The sequence below is a fragment of the Parasteatoda tepidariorum genome, chromosome 2 (genome assembly GCF_043381705.1).
Source record: "Parasteatoda tepidariorum isolate YZ-2023 chromosome 2, CAS_Ptep_4.0, whole genome shotgun sequence".
In the NCBI taxonomy this organism is placed as follows: domain Eukaryota; kingdom Metazoa; phylum Arthropoda; class Arachnida; order Araneae; family Theridiidae; genus Parasteatoda; species Parasteatoda tepidariorum.
Genome location: NC_092205.1, coordinates 76114928 through 76133918, shown reverse-complemented (window position 1 = coordinate 76133918; position 18991 = coordinate 76114928). Strand labels below are relative to the sequence as shown.

Sequence of the window (18991 nt, the reverse complement as noted above, 5' to 3'; positions counted from 1 at the left end):
AACCTTTCCTTTTGAGACACTGAGGGCTTTACGCATTTGCTTCTCCCTCAATAGAAAAGGTTCTATTTTATGGCTACCGGGGTCGGTACTCCCTGAAGACGTCGGCTTTAGTGGTCATATTTTTATTTTTATTTCCTTCGCTTCCTTTATTGCTATATAAGAATGATTAAAAGATTTTTACTTCTCATATTTTTTTTCTTCTTCAAATTCAAGACCAGAGAATATTTATTCGTAATTCTTGGAAATGTATCTTTTCTCAATTTTTTTATGGTACATTTTTTATTGTATGAAATATTCATGAAATTTATGTACAGTTAAAAAAGCGTTTTTGTCAATTTTGAAATTAAATGTGAGGAAAATTTTCTTAAATAAGAATGATTTTAAAAAAAATTACTTTTTATTATTATTCGTATTTTTTTGAACTTCAAGATCAGTGAATATTTTGGTTGTAATTCTTATTACGACATATTTACTAAATTTTTATTGAAAAGTTTTGTTTTATAAAAAAAATCATAAAATTTATGTGAAGAAAAAAAAAGCAATTGTTCATTTACTGATTAAACGTGATAAAAACTTTCTGAAATAAAAATAATAAAAGGAATTTTACATTTGACTATTATTTTTTTTTAAAATTCCAGACTAGTGAATATTTAGGTTTCAATTCTTATACAGTCTTATGCATTTTCTAAATTTTTAAGCTATATTTTTTGCTCAATGAGATATTCATAAAATTTAAGTGCAGGAAAAAGCGTAATTCATAATTTAATTGCTATTGAATCTTTCTGAAACTTAAATAAACATGATCATTCAATGATCAAACTGGAGTATATTTTTTCTATAAAAGTTGTAATTCATAAAATTTAATGAAATGTTATATTTATCTTTTAATATTTACTGATGTGTTTTTGTCAAAACTGTGAAAAATTGCTTAATACCTCCAAAATTAGGTAAAACAACGTTAAAAGTTCCCTTTTTGAATGAAAAACTCATTGAATTAGGTTTTTTCTTAAACTAAAAATAGGAGAGATTTTTTTGAAGAAAAGCTACTCAGGGTGTTCATAAATTTATTTTGTACTTTCAGTAAATTGAAAGATTCCCTATTTGGTGAATAAATTTATTCGGCAAATTTAATTCTATATGTGAATCAATGATAGGAATATTGTAAATGTTTTTTAAGTAAAACAACTGATGAATTCGATGTTTACTTTAAAACAATTACTTGTCGAATTCCGGCACTCTATCAATAATATTTAGCATAAAATCCGCTTCTACCATGAAATTTTACGGAACCAAGTATATGATGTAACGCAAGTTTCACAGTAAAGTCACCAAAACACTGTAATTAAATAAATTTTAGTGTGAGAAATGCTGGGAAAATAAATTTTACGTTAAAAAGGATTTTGAGGATGCTGCACTCCGGGGCACACCGTAATTTCATCCGGAATTTTTTACAATGTATGGTAAATTGTATGAGGCTATTGTATGGGGGAGATACCTATAGGTATTCGTACTATTTATGCGAGGGTCTCGAGTCAACACTGAAGATAACTTTCTGTGAGTATGACGAATAAGATAGCTTATGGGAAATATTTATAAGAAATTATATTAAAAAAAATGACAGTGAGCAATGATAAGTCATGAAAAAAATCGTGTTTTTACAATACAAGAAGAAAAGGAATTCAATTTGATGCTGACCAGGAGTTTAATTACTTTTGATGCTGTTTTGTAGCTAGAATTCTCAAAGATGTAAAAAAAATATTTCTAAACATTGCTCATTTTTTTTTGTAAAAGGTATGATTTTGCACGTTATTGCTGTCGATAATAATCTTCCAAATAAAAAAACAAAAAGTTTGTTTTTTAGTTTGGAATTATGGATTTTGTATTTTAAGTCATTAAAAATATCTTGCGGATTAACAGAGAAAATGTAATTTTCTATAATTATCTCCAAAAATTTTCACAATTTAAATGATTAAAATTTTCAATATTTTGCTGTTTTTTTAATTCTAAAACTGAGTTTGACTAATTTTAGAACATTTTAAAAATATTTAGCTTCATTAATAAAAGTATTAGTATATTTTCCGCCATGTCCTTATGTCATACATATCATAAATGTATAGCTTACAATAAAAACAGCGTAAGCATTGTTCACATTTTCTATAATTATCTCCTAAAATTTTCACAATTTAAATAATTAAAAATTTCAAAATTTTAGTGTTTTTTTTTTAATTCTAAAACTGAGTTTCACTAATTTTAGAACATTTTAAAAATATTTCGCTTCATTAATAAAAGTATTAGTATATTTTCCGCATTGTCCTTATGCCATACATATTATAAATGTATAGCTAACATTAAGAACACAGTAAGCATTGTTCGTACGGACATTCGGAATGGTTCATATTGTATGGGAGGACTAAAGATCTAGAGGTTATTAATATTCTCTTGGATCTATTTTGTAGAAGCAAATGCCGATGATTGTGGCTATGTTTGTCCATCTCTATGTATGGCTATTATCTCCCGACTCCTCTGAATATGTCTTTACAATTAGAAGAACATTAAGAGAAGTAGTTTGTAGTTTCTGACATGAAAGATTTATTTAATGTTTTATATATTCGATTTAAATATGTATTCCCTGTAGTCTCATTCCCATAAAAGTTTTAATATTGTTATTTTACGTTTTTCATTATAGAAACAATAGTGAAATTCTTCACAACATTATTGTTAAAAACTAAAAACTTTGCTAGATGCTGTTATTATTATTCTTAGTATATTATGTAATCGGTATTACAGTTTCATGAAATGAATTGGTTTCAAGAGTTGGTTACATTAAGTACTGTTTGGCAATTATAATGTGAGCCCTTTGGCCTTCAACAACGTGAGAGTTTGTCTCGTGATAGCCAGACAGTAACAATATTGCATAAGATTTATGCTCTTCATTTTAATTAGCGATACGACTCTGAACAGACGTATCACAGCACTTTTTACTGCATTTGAATTATTTTGTATTTATAAATTTATGATAATGGTATTTATAAATGCACTTGATCCCTATTGTAGTAGTGTGTGTTTACGCGATGTATCACAAAATGTAATATTTTAACGATAAATACTTTCTGCACTGAAAAAAAAAGCATAATCAAAACTACCAGAATATGGTGAAATTTATAATATTTCTGGCTCGATGGGAACACCAAAAAGCACGGTAGTTTAGAGAGAAACGCTTTGGTAGTGATTTTGGTAAAATTAACTGTGAAATATAGTTTTAAAATATGTTATAAAATTTGGTAAATGAAAGAAAATGTAGTAATTTTATCATAATACCTTAGAACGTAGCATAATAATTATTTATTCGGTTAGATTTACTTTCAATTTTGCATTTTTAACTAAATGAACTATAATTTTAAAAACTAGAATTTCCGTAAGGGGTAACCCTTTGAAAGGAAAAATTACCGAAATGATCGGTTTGAATTGGTTAAAAGTTATTAATTGGTTAAAAGTATTTAATTTTATATATTTCGGTTCATTTAAATATTTTTTTTAACTAGAAATACCATTACCAAACAGTACAATTATTTTTACCAATTTTTTTTCTCCGTATAAAAGAAATTTCACGCAAATGGATATTGTATCAAATCGTTATCGCACATAAATAGATATTATTACATTATATTTAATTTAGTTTTTTTGCAATTGAATATTTGATTAATTCTTCCGTACGTAATATTCTTCATCTTTCTGCCCATTCCACAGTAAACAGATTCCCATAATATTATTTTATGCAAAATTAAATGATAACAAAACCTGAATTATAGTCATTTATGGCTCATTTATTTTTCAATTAATCATAAAAGAGGAAATAAAATTGATTCCTAAAACATAAAAAAATAATTTTATTGAAATGAAATATATATTGTTATGCGAACTCAATTGATTTTAAAATGCATTTGCAGACGTATCCATCAACATCTAATGCATTTTTTACTACTAATAAAATGCTACCGGTTGTTTATTTCTGCCCTTTCATAACACCAGCTCATCATGTTGTTTTCAGTCAAGATATGTAAAAAGAGTTGTTTTTGAAATTGCATACTTGTCTTACCTTTACTTCTAATTTCTTTCTGGAGGCTATTGCGTACCACTAACTTAAAGTGCTTTAGTAATTGAATCTGTTCAACTACCATAAATACATTTTCTAAAGGAAATCAAAAGTTAAAAAAAAACAAGCTTTTATCATTAGTAAATCAATTATGAAGGATTGTTTGATTTATGAAGAAATAAAACAATATCATCATTCAGTTTTCTTCAGCTTTTTAATTAAAAAAAATCGTATTTGCATATCTGATCTTTGCTTTTTTGTTTTATATTAAGAAAATAGAATTTTTTGCGAACAAGTTCATTTAAATTTAAGATCAAGAGTACTCAGAAAATGAATGAATACATTGAGTTAAAAAAAATGTATTCATTTTTACTGAGTAAGACAAATCCTACAGACACTTGCTTTTCAGATGAAAACTGAATATTCAGTGAAGATGAAAAACAAATTTGTATTAGAAGCGAGTAAAAAATACAGTTTTGTGACTTATTATTGATTAAGTTTTCTATGCATTTTTTTCGACGCAATTCTAAAAAGTATTAATGAATTATTTTGCAAGAAAATCTGCAAAAAGAAACTGCATTCGTTTTAAAAAACTACTTTAATGATTTTATAAAAACTAAATAAATCTATCAATCCCAATTAATAAATTTTTTATCTGTGACAAACAATGTTTTTTTTTAAATTTCTTGTTTGAATAAATTCTAAGAATGTATAAAAATTAAATTCACGGTTATACAAAAACTAAATAAGTCTTGCAGTTCTAAGAATTTTTTTTTCTGCTTCAAACGATGCATTTTAAAAATTTTGAATTTGAATAAGTCCTAAGAAGCATAGATTTTTTTTTCGCAAAAAATGGTTGTAAAGTTTTTTAACCGTGATATAGATCACCACTATCGGTTTCTTTTGATACTTTTAAATTTAAAAAGTGAGTGTTTTTGAATAGATTTAAATCGATACATGTTATACTAAAATTTATTTTTTATGTCATTGTATTTTTTTTAATGAAAATAAGAAATAAACAAAGTAATAGTAGCTAGTCTCGATTCTTACATTTGAATACTTCCATTAATTGGATTTTTTTCAGCAGGAAGAAAGGAAATTTTTATAGCGTACCATAGCTTACAATATTTATTAAACTAGACAGACTAAAAAACTCGTAAATTATTTTTCTCCTTTCAAAATGTTTTTTTTCGCGTTATTCTCAATAAGCTGTAAAAGATTACTTCATGTAAAACATTTGAGTCAAAATAAGTTTCGCAATAATTTTATCCAACAATAAGATCACACTTTGGAACAATTATTTGTTTTCTGTTACACGAGGTTAGATTTCGAACCCCGCCGCCGGCCGAAGTCTTCCCGTGTAGTAAATTGACTGATGCACGTAAATCTGAAGCCAAAGTCCTCCATGTTCCCATAACAAAGCAATACCTCTGGGGATACTGGATTGGAGATCGAACGTTCTCTGATTCAGGTCAAAATTACGATCTGTGGATGAATGAATGAATGTATGAATAGGTCCGCCCTATAAATGGGTGCGACGTATGGTGTGGCAGAAGTTGAATTCTTGACCATAGATGGCGCCACTGTAAAACAAGAAACGCACAGTCTGCCTTAAATTTGCTCGGTTTCACTAAGCAGGCTTGCCCGCGTGGCTGATTTAAAATCTGTAATCAGCTGCTTATCTCCTTATGTCTCAGTTTTTCTTAATGTTATTTTCAGTCTATTTTTTTATTGAAAATGTACAAGTCTGAAAACGTATATGAAATGGGTCATAAAAATGTTGCGACAAACAACCAGGAGAAATGGGGCACATCATTGGGATTAAAATTATATCGGTACCCATGCCTATAAATATCACCATGTACAACTAGATGTGCTTCCTTATTACAAAATGCTTTTTCGTGTGCTTCTGAACAGATCACAATAGGGGAAACATCTCTATCGGCGTACAACGATGTTTCGGGGATGGGTTGCTATATAATTTTAATCCTGATGATGTGCCTTAACTCTTAGGAATATATGTAGCAACAATTCCTGACCCTGTTGCATATAACGTTGTAAAATTTCTGCATTTCGACAAAAAATGACATTTAAAAAAATCTTTCGCTTTCGAAGTCAAAGTCATTTCGTATTTCAAGTTTTCCTATTTGAAATTTCCTTATTTGAAATTTCTTTATTTGAAATATACTGATTTGAAATATTCTTATTTGGATATTCTTATTTGAAATATTTTTATTTGAAATATTTTTATTTGAAATATTTTTATTTGAAATATTCTTATTTGAAATATTCTTATTTGAAATATTCCTATTTGAAATATTCTTATTTGAAATATTTGTATAACTGTAAAAAGAAATTTGTCTCCCACTATTATTGTAGTGATGAAACTAAAGTGATGTATTTATGGTGATGTAGTCGAAAATGCCTGACTTAATATCATTCAATAGAATATGTTTTAATGATCTCAGGAAAAAATATATATTGTGCTTGTTTTTTTTTTTTTTGCATATTCACATTCAATTTAAGCCCACGTACTGCGTTTTTTATGTAGTTTTTTTATAAGTGTATTGAAAGAGAAACCGTTATTATTGTTATTATTATTATTATTAAACAAAAGCCGACAACATATTTTGAAGCATTCATAAAAAATAATTTCCTAAGCATTTGAAATGAAACTTTATTTTTATTTAATCACAACATAAATTTTTTATAAATGCGATGCGAAAAATTTTGAAAAACATTTATTTATGATAAAACTGCATTCTATGGTGCGAAAAAGGAAAATTTTCCGTTCCTTCAGGGTTCTGTTTATAATATTAAATTTCTTCAAATCTTAAGCAAGAAATATAAATCTTCTCTTTAATGATCCCCCATAAAAAAATTAAGCGATAAAAAGAAGTAAACCATGTAGAAGAAAATAAAAACTTTCGTCAGTATGGACTCCTTAATGAGCTTTATATTTAGGATAATGTTTTAGAATATGAAAAATAGAAAATTGGTTGAACATTTACAATGAACAAACGGTCTTTTAAGATATTTACGCATCCAAATAGCTTTTGTTTCCCGAAATTTGCTAAAGGCAAAACAAGTAAATAATTTAAAAAAATAGGTGCTGATAAAATAGCCTAAGAACCTCACTATTATTAGAGAAAATAGTATAAAAGATAATTAATTTTCAGTTTTTTTAGATTAACAAATTACCCTTAAGTCTTTTTAAAAACATGAACTAGTTCTATAAGAAATATTTTTTTTGCTAAATGAATAGTTAATGTAATATCATTAGTGATTAAAACATTTTCTATCAGTTTTAAAATGTTCAAACAAAATTTAAACTTTTTCTAAGTGCCGTTGATCTGGTTTTTCAATACTTTTATTGTTTTAATTCTAAAATGAAATTAAATTTGCTGTAAAAATATTTTTAGCAAAATAAATCTGAATTTTATGATTAAAATATTAAAAAAACCTAGATAAAATTATAACTAAGATAATAAACTATAAATAACTAGATAAGATTATAACTAAGATATAGATAAGATTATAACTTAATATAATATAATGGTTTAATTTAATATGCATCTGTAATCTTAAAGGCAAAATAAATATGTCTTTATTTTATTTACTACTTTTCCAGTTTGTCTAAAATTATTTATTCTTATATTCGCCTTTTAATTTTATAATGTTTTTTTATGCAAGATTTATTTAAAAATTCTTGGTTCAAAAACAGTTTATATGATACAATGGGGTGTTATTAACAATAAAAACAAATTGATTTAAACCAGTTCGTGATCGTACTAATTTTGCTATTTTTTGAAAAATAAATAAAAATGTAACTGAAATATTTACTAGATTTTCTTTTAATTTTCTATAAGGCTATTTCAAGTACAGTTATTATTTTTCAATCCTAGTAATTGTTCATCTTGCTATGATGAACGTATTAACAAAATATTTTTACATGTAATTTTAATAATTAAATATTTTATAAACAGTATATATTTTTGGAAATATCAAATTTTAAGATGAAAAACACAAAAATGATTGAGAAGTCACAAAGAGGACTGGCGAGTGAAATGAGCTGTCCAGTAGGAGGCGGAACCTCCTAGAATTATGAACAATGTCTCGAAGAAAATGTAAACATATTGCATGTAATATACACATAGAATAATGTTGTTGTTTCTAATGCTACTTGCTAAACATCAGCAAGGCTGCTTGTCGATACCAGGCGAATTTTAGGTAGAGGGTACATTTCTTGTCTTTAAGTGGCTCCATCCATGGTCAAAAATGCGACTTCAGCCACACGCACGTCACAGCCCGTTTATAGGGTGGACCCATTTATCTATCCATTTATTCATCCACAGATCAGGGACCGTTTAACCTGAATCGGTAAACTATAAATCTCCAATTAAGCATCCCCAGGCATTGAATTGTTATGGGATCATGTAGAACCTTGTGACCTGACAGATTTAAGGTGAACCAGTCACCATTTACAACGCGAGAAGTCCTTGACCGGTGAGGATCGAACTCACGACATCTTCGACATGAACCCAACTCCTTACCAGCCAAGCAGCCAGGGCCCAACGTAGAATAATTTTTTATACGATGAATTTTATGTTTACATATTTGCAATGACAACATTTTGTATACAGGACTCGCGGCCCAGTATTTATAACTTTTTTGAATCTTTGTAGGAAAAACGTTTTCAGAAAATAAATAAATAGAAATTGAGAAAATATTGTGCTTTGTAACAGAAAGGTTTTGACTCTAAGTAAAATATCACGAATTTAGGTTTGATGGATTTTTATGAACTTTTAATCATCTTGAACTTATATTTACTTATGAACTTATATACTAACTTTATGAACTTATATTTTTACTCAGCTTGAATTTTTCCTCTTCCTGAAACGTTTAAGTGAAACGTGAAGTAATACATAGGTTATGCAAAACATGTGAGGTATGTTAATTTTTTTCCATCCTGTACTAATGCAAAATATTTTTCTTTATTTTTGCATGAACTGAAACACTCATTATTACCTTTCAAAAGCTAATTTTAAAATAACTTAAAAATAAAATTATAATTACTATTAGATAACTGAATTGAAATGATTTAATTAAAATAAAAAACCATGAAGTGATTACAGAAGAGAATACAATAATTTTCAATTAAAAAAAAATATATATCGATTTTTTATTTACTAGAAATTTGAACTGAAATTCAAGTCTGTTATGCATAGAATTTTAAGTCATGTTTCTAAGATTTAATTGGAAAATAAATGTTTAATGTTTGTTCGAATCACTTTTTATTTTTGAAATAAATATATTTAGAACTTTATGATTCAATTAAATGCCTAAATACGAATTTGCTCTTGTGTATTTTTATCTTTATCTTTTAAAAATATTCCTTCGTAATTTTGGCAATAAAATACACTTTTGTGTATTTTGTGTATTTTGTGTAGTATCAATTGAAAAATTAAATGTTTGAAATTTAAAAATTTTTATAAATACATTAATTAAAAAATCTGACTATTTTAAATTGAAAATAACTCATGTGAAATTTTACGCTTTCTAATTTATTATCTGCGCTATTTATAGAAATCTATATATAAGTGCATAACACATTTTTTATGCTAATTAATTATTAAATGAACTTTAGGAAGGATTAGGAAATGGTTTCATGCATTAGTTTAATTGCATCTTGCTTTAATTTTATTATTTTTTATATAAATAACTGTACTGCATATGTACCTTTTTTTATTAAAAGTAAAGTATATTATCAATATATAGGATTAAAAACTAATTTCTAAAGTAGAAGTACGGAGTTTGTTAAAAAATATTTTTAAGATAAAATATCTTTTTCTCTAATATAGATGAGTAGTTTTCAAATCGTTTTTTTAAAGCTAGAATTTAATTTCAGTAATTCTCATTTTCTATAAAATATTCAATATTTAATGCGTATTGCGATGCAAACTCTCTTAATAAACTCAAAAGAATGTATAACTCAGTTGTTTTTCATTTGATAATGTTTGCTGCTTTTTTTGTTTTTTTTGTTTTTTTAACATTTAACACAGTCTTTCCTATACGAATTCGTTTTCAATCATATAATGTCAATTGCTATAACTGTTTCAAATCTCATTTATACACGGTAATCAACTAAGTAATTTCGAAAATTATTTATAAAAGTAAACACTTCTTGATACATTATTTTCAATTGAACAAATTGAACAGGAGTGAAACTTTTCACGTCCTCATAAAATTGATATTGAACGTTTAATAAAATCATCTCGATATTTAAATTTAAAATATTATGTAAGTAATTCACACCTAACAGCTCTTACTAGATATTATAAAAGCAAATATCGGATAACATTATTTTACAGCAAATAAATGAAGGCAAAATAACTGAATAGAATTACTGCAAAATCTTAACATTTCCAAATATGTATCAAATACTTAATAATACTTAATTTTGTTAAAGAAAACAGTTTTTCTAGAAATAGTTAAATATATAGTTTATACAGCTAAAATATGTTCTAAATATATTATTACAAAAATAATAATAATAATATTCTTGAGGAAATATCTTTCACATCCCCCCCCGAACTAACAGTAACGATGCCTTCGCCAACTGGGATTTATGAGTTTCAGCAAAATACCATGTCGTTATTTCGAAAGGAATAAAATCCAAGAATTTTATCATTTTTCTTCGCTTTTCGAACATTCTATGATGCCTTGAAGTATTAAAGGATATGAAACATGTTTCATAAGCCATCATGATGCATGGCATGATATATATCATTGGTGGAACTTTAAGAAGTGAAAGGCTACGTTACACGTAGAAGTAAATGTTTCTTTTTATATTAATGTAGATTTTAAATATCCTAACATGTGTTTGAAAAATTTTATTATTTCTAAAATGGGAAAATAGTATATAACTGAACCGAATATACATTATCATGTATTATTTTATCATTTATCCGAAGAAATTGTAATTTTTTTTTATTAAAATGTTATCGTTGAAATATCTCCTGATAGCAGACAACCTGGCGGTTAACACTGTATTTTTATTTGGTTGGCATATAAAGGTTGATTAATTGCATTTTTTAATTTTAGTATACATATTAGTATGCCAAACTTGTTTCCTTAACTATTGACTAAAAAGCATGCAAAATACTTTACAAAAAAATTCTCCTTTCTTAGCTTTTATTGTAAACCTTGTTTTGCATTTTCTTTCATTCTAGCCAGTCCTGGCTCTTAAAAGTAATGATTTGTTTGTGTTGAAAACGTTAGGATTAGGTCAACTTTTATTTTTAAAGTGTTTAAAATATATAAAAGTCTGTTCAAATATTGATCTTGTATCAGTGATGACCATAAAATCAAAAGTGAACCTTAAGAAAGTGGATTTGTCCTCGATTTGAGAACGAATGAAGATGACGAATTTAGGAATGATGATTCATTTTCGATTTTAGAAAGTATTTCCAGCCTTGTTTTGTAAAGGTAGATTCAATCTCGATATAAAAGGATTGTTTGTTCAAGCTTAATGTGAACTTCATAGCTTCTAAACAAGCTTAGTTAAATTTAACAATGTTTTAGGCATGCATGGTTTATTTGCTAATGATTTATAAACCTTGGTGATACAGGTTGTAGCTGACATTAAAACCAACCTTACACTGCCTTCTGATTTATCTATATTATTCAGAAACTTCATAGAAGACTTATCGTGTTCTGATAAGCATAAACCTTTTGATTTTGATGCTCCTTAGTGACCATTTTTTTCTAATTTCTTTCTCGTATACTTTTTAAATTTGTTTTTTTGCCATACATAGTTTTTAGCACTGTTTGTTCATACTCATTGTTTTCCTTTCCCTAATAAATACGTGTATATGGTTGCCATTGCTTCCAATTAACTGATAAGCAGTGATCTGATGCCGACTAAGCTTCAATTCACCATTGAACATAAAGCTCCGATACTCCAAAATTGGAGTTAAGTGCCTTAACTATCATGAGCCAAGTCAAAATAAATAATCCAGTCTAATCTAAATTAGATGATGCAAAATTTTTGTATTGTTGAACCGCTAAAGTTATGGAATTTGCATTGAAAATTTAAGTGAAAACTAATTGTTAATTAATTCTGCTAGTTCAACTAGTTCCTTTCTTAATATCCTTTTTTAATAAAAAAATGCATAATCAAACCTTCTGCAGTTTTTTTTCTCTATCATTTATTTGAAACATTATTAAAATTTATCTTTAATGATAAAAACAGCAGTTTGTATTTTAATTTGATAATTCTTTATGCTTCTATCCACAAATAATAGCTAAATGCCCATTTCTGGCAGTAAAGTGAACTGACCATTAAATTAGTTTACTATTAAGTAGTTTTAAGCAATGAAAAATACGCAGCAAATTAGTATTTTTAATAATTTATACATGGTTTATACAGAGAATTTTAGATTTTTAGTTTAACTTTCACAGATTTTTAGTTAACGTCCTACTTGGCTTATAAGCATGAAAAAGGTTACACACAGAATATAACAATGCAAAAATTAAAATAGTATTAGAATAATGTTCAAGCAAAAATTAAAATAGTATTAGAATTAATTGTGCCTTTCAGTCGATGTGTTGTTGTTTGTTACCAGTTACAAAAAAGAAAATGTTCTTTCTTAGAAATAGTCATAATAGATTCGTTAACTTTATTTTGTTATGAAATTATGAGGCATAAAATAATGAAAAACATTAAATCCTTCTTAAAAGCTTTATATGAAAGCATCTAAACTACTATTAATAAATACACAAATTATGAACTATTTTAAAATTACCCCATCAAATGAATTTGTTCCATTACATATGTTTTTATATATAGTAACTTCATGTATTTAATAAATTCTTAAATGGAATAAAGTTTGAAGTTTGCAAATATTGTTAGAGTGATTATTTTCAAAATAAATATATAAGCTTCATGATGTTTTCGAAAAATATTTAATGAAAAAGTTACGTGTCTTAAGACAATTAGTTATATAATTGATGTAGTTTATAATATTGTTGATAAAGCAGGTGGCACAAATTGGCATAATGGAGCCAGGAAAACAAAAAGTGAATAAAATACATGCTTTAAAAGAATTCTCTTGTGAGCTTCAATAGTTGACGAATAATCATCAGTTTCCTTGGTATATATTTCAAAATAAAAAGCAGACGAATTTAGCTATCGGTTTCGTACATAAATCCTTTAAATATAACATATATTTTCCCTATTNGGGATGACAATCGCCTTTTTCCAGTCAAGTGGTATACGACCTCTTTTCCATGACTGATTAATTATATCCAATAATTTGAGTTTGCCATTTGTAACGCCATTTGTAATGTAATTGACATTGATTAATAAAAATAGTTTTAATAATTTAAATCCCTCGTTCAATACAGTACCTAATGTATCTTTAATTAATTATGTTAGTTTAATTTGTAGGCATTTAATACTGTTTAGAAATTTGAATTTGTGAAGTTAATGAAATTGGAATAGTTTCAACAAACTTATTTGCAGCACAAGTTTCAACACAAGTTAATGTGCAAAACAAGTTTCTGAGATAAACATTTTAAAAATCTACAAATTTTAATCAGAAATTTTGATTAGGAATTATATTACGAATTTTAAGACAAAGTCGTAAAAAAAGATTTTATTCGTTAAGCTTATTTTATAATAAAAATCATTCTTTAAAATACAGGCACGCTTTCAACAAAATAATATTTAATACTGACTAACTAAATGAAAAGACAATTAACGCTTAACAATGAATTTAAAATAGGCTTAAACAAATGCTAGGTATCCCTTTTAGGTAGAAATTGAAATTTTGCTTCTACTAGACATTAACTTTTATTGAGGTTATTGAAAGTAATCTAATTTAATTTGGCACATAGTGATAAATTGTGCTATTTTCATGTTCATCCTGATTAATGTCTTGAAATAGAACGATTCTATGATCCTATAAAGAGATTAATGAAAAGCCTTTGTTACTTAAGAGCATTTGTTAGATATTTCCCATTTGTGCTTACACAAATTCGTGCTTTAAGCTCGCAGAGATTAACGAGACATACTCTTTGCACAATCTATTGTAGAAATTTCAGACTTAGAAGTTTTATAATTAATTAATGGGTATATAGAAAGATGTTTAAAGTCTTTGTGTATCTAGTTAAAATTTTTCTGATTAAAGTGCAGCCTTTTTAAATTACAAATTCCCCATGCACAAATTTTGGAATCAAAATCTAGTTTTTTTTTCTGTTGAATTAAATTTTATGTATAAAGTCATGAATAATGTAAGATTTTACGTAATTAAAAAAAACTTCTTTTGCTTCAAAAATATACAATTTGGAAATAAAAATTGAGATGTTTCAAGCGCTTCACAAATATTTTCAAGATGCTAATGTGATGCTATTGCAGATGTTAATGTGAAGAAATAAATGTGATTTTAAATAAAATATGCAAAGTTGTCAATGAAAAACGGAAAAATAATGGTGAGAAACAAAACTATTTTTCTAGCACCACAGCTGAGAGAGAAAAAAGATGAAAAGCAGAACAAGAAAAATTACCGCGGCTGAGAAGGGTAATCAGGGTAAAATGCATTTCCACGCGCTATGGAGGGATGCAGAGTAACTAATGTAGTTTACAAAGGAATCAGCATTCAAATGAATGAAACAAGATTCCGAAGCAACAAGATGAACGGATGTGACCAAGATGGAAATGTTGAAACATATCGAATTTTATTTCAAACTGTGCATATTTCTGAAGACGATGAGGACTTTTTAAATCAAGTAATATCTTGCCACTTCAATTTCTTGAGATTATTTATTCAACAATGTAAGATTTTTCTTTATGTAATGATCTGTCAGCATAAAATACTAAAATCTGCTAATCAGCATAGTTAGATAAAGAATATGTTTGTCGTGAAAATTTGTAAGCAAAAGAGGTAGTAATTTATCACATAGGGATGAGTTATGACAAAGGATATTACATTTTGAAACCCGGCTTTTAAGATTTAAAATTAAATTTTTAAAGAAATTTTTTTGGTTGTTAGAGTTTTTCGTGGAACTAACACTATGGCTGGAGTTTTAATGCTCTTGTTTTTATTTTTAATTTCTTAAAAAGGATAATACATAATTCAGTTGTTCAAATGACAGTGATATAACAATTTCCAAATACGCGCTATGGTGGCTCAGGTTCGCCTCCCAATGTGGTGAACCGGGTTCGAATCCCAGCAATGTCTTTTGGATACGAATTCGGCATCTGACTTGCGCCAAATGCTGACTTAAAATATCCTCAACGATTGATGGATCATGGGTTAGAGTCCCCTTCTAGTCAGGCAAACCATGGGAGGTTTTTTTTCTCCAATTTCTCTGCAACACAAATGCGAGTTTGTTCCATCAAAAAGTCTTCCACGAAGGCAAATTTTTTGGCCCTTGTTTTCTGGATTGGGTTCAAAATTACAAGGCTACGGAGTTAAACATTAGTAGTCGTAAACCAAAAAAATTGGGTCGGCTGTTCAACGATGGTTATAAAAAAAAATTTCTAAATACGGCAATATCTTCTAGCTATATGTTATAAATAGAACAATTTTTTCTAGCTCGGGAGGGTAGAAGGTCTTGGAAAAGTTACGCTTTATTTTGGTGGAAAGATTTATCCTCAATTTCTCATACAATGTAACAGAACATTTTTTGTACAATCTAAATTAGACTTTTCAAATTTCTCTATTCTAGGAATTCTAGTATTCTAGTTCTCTATTCTAGTATTCTAGGAATGAGGACTAATCACGATAAAATAGCAGTTCCTATTTCTATTAATATATTCTAATGTTTTAATCAGGTTCTAGGTTCGATCCTCGGGACATGNGACCCCCTATGGGCTGTCGCGCCACTGAGTTTAGTTTTATAATCAGCATACTAACCAGTTGGTAGATTTGTAAGGCATAATAGAGTAAAAAGTCTAGAAAAGTGACAGCTCTTTTAACCTATATTATTTTTAAAGTCAAAGGAGCTGGGTGCCGAAGGTGGCTAGTTATAGAAATAAATCGCTAATTACAGATATGTGATACATCCTGTAATACATCCCGTAAGAAGTAAGACAAAAGGTTGGTAGAATAAAAAAAGTGCAAATATTGAAATAAACTGAGAATGAAATAACAAGAATTCAATGGAAAGATATTCCCGTTTGTTAGGAAAATGAGAAATACTACAAACCTTGATAATCAAAACATTAGTGGTCTTTAGAACGTGGACTGATTCCTGAGATGTATGTCAACATATGAATATCATTTTTTACCATTTTATCTAAACTGTTATTCTATGCCTCGTTTATAAAAACTAAATGATTACCTTACTTCCTAACTTCATTATTTGTTCACATTCACAGTTTTTTAAAAAGTTATACATTTCTTTTATTTATAATATGAAAAGAAAAATTGTAAGATGAGTAACTTGTTATCTATTTATCGAGGGCAACGCATATGAAATACATTTTTCATTGCTTTGAATTAATGATTGAACGAGACTAATTAATAGGTAAACGAATGAAATCTTAGTAAATCAAATGATATGCGTCACTGCATAAAAATTCTATTGTATTATGAGAATAATTGATAAGGAAAGAGTAACGGATGTATAAGGGAATAAAAAATGAGTGATTGAAATGAAAGTGATAAAGTGGTTCGTAGAAAAAATAAGAAATGAACGGTAAAATGCTTATTTTTGCAAAGCATCATTTATTATTAAGAAAAAATTGAAAGAGTAAACAAAGAAAGGTTGAGATAATAAGGAAACACAGAACCAAACTATTTTTATTTCATAATTGAATAAACAAAAAAAATTTTTGAAAACTTCTGACAGGCAAAAGCTGAATAGTTGGCTGAATTGCAGATAGAAAACACTTATTATTCATTGCTTTAGATATTATTTAAAGTAAACTTAACTAATATGCTAATATAAAGTGTCATTTTTAACAAAAAGAATAAAAACGATGATAAATTACTTAGAGTTTCCTCAACATATTTTATTTTATGGATACAAATATGCACTTTTAAATGAAAAAACAGTAATTAATAATGCTTTTTACACAAAAACTAAAGTCAGTTTTATAATGCCTTATACCACAATGAAAGAAAAAAGCTGAGCATTTCCTTTCGTTCTCGTAACAAAAAAATAATATACTAAACATACTCTGCAGAGTTTCAATGAAAGTTCTCCGAGCTATGTGATTTATGTTTACCGTTTCATTTCCTTGCGAATAATGCCATTTAAAACACACCACTGTTTATAAACCTACTTATAACATTTTTTTCCTTGTCTTTTCGCATGCGGTAAACTAAACAACATCCTCCATTAATTATACTAATAAAAACGGACTTCTGACAGAAAACCAATTCTGCTTTGTAGTTATATAATGTAATTATGGTTTAACAACTAGCTTTTCAAAAGATAAATTATTGGAACTGTACTTTCATTTATGTCAAATACTTCGCGAGTTAAATATTTCTAAGAAATTATTTTGCCAACAAGCATTTCTTTTTTATCCAGTTATCTGTTTTAAATAAAATATTTTGATTGAATAAAAGTATTTGTTCTAGAAATAATGTTGTCTATGTTTAGATATTTTATATCCTTAATATTCATTTTATGTCTTAATGTAATTTTTAACACATTATCATAAAACAATTCATTGCAATTTTCGTTTTTTTTATCCTTTTACTTTTTTCTATTTTTCTTTTCATTTCTTTATTCCTTTTCTTTTTCTTCTTTTTTTGAAATTTAATTTCGATATCAACACTTAACTCAGACTAGCTTATCAAACTAATAAAATATTTTGGAAATCTTGCGCTATTTTGAGTGAAGTACGCAATGAATTGGTAATTTTTTAGAATCTAACCAATATTTAAATTACCATCAACCATTAATAATTCATTCCTTGTTAAAACTGCTTCTTCAAACTTATACATACAATTTAAACTGTGCTTTCTTAATTCAATTATAAAACTTTGTTTTGTTCAATTTCGAATAGTTTAATGTCTCGAAGATGACATGACAGTAAGTTTGGTGATTGCCAGATCTATAAGCCTTGTGTTCAATTACAATTTTAGACATTCAATTGACTTTATGACAATAAAAAAAAGAAAAACATTTGTTATTAATATTATAAGTGCCATGGGGGTGATTTAGATTTTTTACTCTTTCTTTTGAAGATAAACGTGAGCTTCGAAGTTAAAATTTTTCCTTTTTACTTTCCCTAAGTACTATATCTAAGTACCTAAGTACAATACATACTAATTACCTAAGTACAAAAGTATACTTTTACTAAGTATACTATATCAAAATTTCATGCGTTTATGTTGATTACTAAATAAAATAATCATAGAAATACCTAAAACAAATGGTGTCATTCTGACCTTCGTAAGAAACATGTTCATTTCTAAAGTTTCATACCTGTTTTTGATTTTGCTAGATTGCAAACTTTGTAAAGATTATTTGTAGAACACAAATTGAAGTCCCTGTGTTGAAAAAAAAACATACAATAGTTTCCGTTGAATTACTTGGTATCTTATATTCGGTGTTCGAAGTAACTTAGTTGACCTCTTATTGAATTACATATTCGTGTATTGAATTACACATTGTGTTTCAAAAACAAAAAACATGTAGGGGAGAGTCGGGTACCCCCGCCCACTGTCAATTTCATATGTATGGAATAGTTTTTCAAGTCAATGGGTCATCGGACATTAATTGTTATATTAAAAAAAGATTATTTTCAAAGTTTCAAGTATTTATGCAGCTGTTAACATGGTAAACAATAGTTTTGAAAATATGTTTACAGTAGTCATGAAATTAAGAAAAATTGGTTGAATGTTTCGATTAAACTTCATTTTAATACTAAAAAAA

At 27.2% G+C, this 18991-nt stretch overlaps 1 protein-coding gene across 4 annotated transcripts in view; it reads left to right on the top strand.

Annotated features, from left to right (window-relative positions):
* LOC107453683 (uncharacterized) overlaps positions 1–18991 on the top strand; it is a 303673-nt gene that overhangs the window by 96686 nt on the left and 187996 nt on the right. For 3 of the 4 annotated variants that reach the window (XR_011636184.1, XM_071177768.1, XM_071177770.1), the window contains exon 1: positions 8967–9041. The exons of the other annotated variant lie outside the window; for it this stretch is intronic. The gene's annotated coding sequence lies outside the window, so the exon portion shown is untranslated. Of the gene's footprint in view, positions 1–8966; positions 9042–18991 lie in introns of those variants that run through there. 4 annotated transcript variants of the gene reach the window in all.